The sequence below is a fragment of the Poecilia reticulata genome, linkage group LG17 (assembly GCF_000633615.1).
Source record: "Poecilia reticulata strain Guanapo linkage group LG17, Guppy_female_1.0+MT, whole genome shotgun sequence".
Lineage (NCBI taxonomy): Eukaryota > Metazoa > Chordata > Actinopteri > Cyprinodontiformes > Poeciliidae > Poecilia > Poecilia reticulata.
The window spans coordinates 10,708,631-10,710,793 of record NC_024347.1 but is presented as its reverse complement, the minus strand read 5'-3'; the positions used below and the strand labels follow the sequence as shown (position 1 = coordinate 10,710,793).

The following is a 2,163-nucleotide window of genomic DNA, read 5'->3' as shown; positions in this document are numbered from 1 at the left end:
TATAGTTATTGTTACTATTATGAAAAATGAACTGTTAACTAATTCTAAATATGAATTAAAAACATGTTTTTACAAAACAAAGAAATCTTTGGCTTGTTTATAAAATATATATAAAATGATACATAATTTTTTTCATTAATATTAATATATAGATACTTGCACTACTTGACAGAAAATAATACTAATATTGCATGTGTTTCGTTACTGCATGTTTGTTTTAAAAGCTGAAATACAAAGCTCTTAATCTGAAAACGATGAACGAAATAAACACTAAAGCGAGAAAATTACTTTTTTTTTTTGTACTTCAGTTAAACGTGAGAAAACCAAGCAACAATAATACACGAGCTCAAATGCATTCACTGCAGAGCGAGTGACAGTTTTTATTCGCTTGAAACGAATATTTTGTTTCAAGTAAACTGCTTTAGGCATCGCGAATGTGTCTGACGAAATTAGATGCTGGAAATAAAAAGAGCATTTGCCTGTCTAAATAACTTTTCCTGTCGCCCAAATCCACATAAAGTGTMTTAGCTGCACTTTAGGAAACAAACCCACCTGTTGCTGGTAAACTCTTTGCTGATCAAAACAATAAAGCGCTCGTCGCAGCCTCTCCAAGCTCTCCGTGCGTAAAACAGGGTTTTTCCAGCCTGTTGAAGCGCGCTCCTCAACGCTCGCCAGCGGGAAAGAGGGGGGGATGCCAGATCAGGCACCCTCTTTATATGACGAGGTCTGTGACTCCTGAGCCAATGAGAAGATTGTAAAGCCTTCCCATTACACTAACCACAAAACTGTTCTCAGCGCAGGAATGCTCGCAAAGGGAGTGGGACTTCAGCTGCTGCAAAATGACTTGCGTTTTTTGTTTTCATATTCCGTATATTTGGAGAGAAATCACCCCAACTTAATTGGGTTTGGTGATTTTTTTGTTTTGTTCTTATTTTTTGTTTAAGAGTGCAATTTTATACTAGAGAGATCCAATCAACATACCATATTATTGGACTCCCGGCTTGCAAACTGATTATGTAAAGAAACAATCTGTTGTGACTTACCCGCCATCTCTGCTCATTTCACCATTTACATGAGAAGCTCTTATATATTGATTAGTTTGTTTTTTCCACACAAGAAACAAAATGCAAACAGAGTGGTAAAATTTGTCAAGTCGAAATAATTAAAAAAAAAAACTTTTTCAAATGTTATCAAGCGTGGCATGCATTTATATTTCTCATTCGAAGTCTAAAATGTTTTATTTTTGGCTACCCTTGCAGCAGCTAGTYTTTTGTTTAGCTTTTGCACATCTGAAGACTGAAATATTTCCTCGGTCTTCATTTCCAACAAGCCCAAACTTACTCAAACTAGACCGAGAGCATCTGCACAGCAGTTTTCATATCTTGCCACTAGTTCTCAGTTGGCTTTGAGTTTGGACCTTAGCCAGCCCACGGCATCAATGAGATTTGATCAAAAACCCATTCAGTTGCATCTCTGGCTGTAYGTTTAAGGTTGTCGTCCCCAGTCAGAAAGAACTGAGAACCTCTGCCAATTTTCTTTTTCTCAGTTCCCAATGAGATTAACTCACAGTTGGAGTTTCACAGGGTGCTTTGATTCTAAACCATTGCATTGCCGCTTTTGATTGCATGTTTAAGATTGGTGCTGTGGTGGAAGGTGAAATTCCATCTCGGTCTCAAGCCTTCTGCAGCCTCAAACAGTTTTATTTGTAAGGATTTTCTCAAAGTAAGTGCATCCATCTCCACATTGACACGGTCCATAGTCCTATTAGAAAAGAACCTACGCTCCACACCAATAGATGTGGGTTTCCACTTTGCAAAACATTTGGAAAAGCATTCATCATTCTCCTTCCGATTCACAGTTATGTGCTAGTTTGAAATGGTCCATCACATAAGACCCCCAATTCACAAGTTGGAATACTTTTGCTAAGTACTTTAAATGTTAAATATGTCTACTAAAATTTGCAAACTGCTTTGATCAGCTTGCTTTGCAACAAAAAACAAAATGTAACAATATCTCTGTTAAAGTTCCTACAGTTGTTTTCAGATATTCCTGGCTGTTTTCATGAAATCCCACAGTTTATCCACAAATCTTCCAGTCGCCGACACGCTGYTGACTTTGATATTCTGCCAGAGTGTGTCCCACGTGAGTCCTTGGATCTCCAGA

At 37.6% G+C, this 2,163-nt stretch overlaps 1 protein-coding gene across 1 annotated transcript in view; it reads right to left on the bottom strand.

The window, feature by feature from the left end:
* The window catches only part of LOC103479269 (C2 calcium-dependent domain-containing protein 4C-like), a 2,991-nt gene extending 2,260 nt beyond the window's left edge, over window positions 1-731 (bottom strand). The window contains exon 1 of the mRNA XM_008433622.2: window positions 553-731. The gene's annotated coding sequence lies outside the window, so the exon portion shown is untranslated. The remainder of the gene's footprint in view (window positions 1-552) is intronic.
* Between the last annotated feature and the right edge of the window lie 1,432 nt (window positions 732-2,163).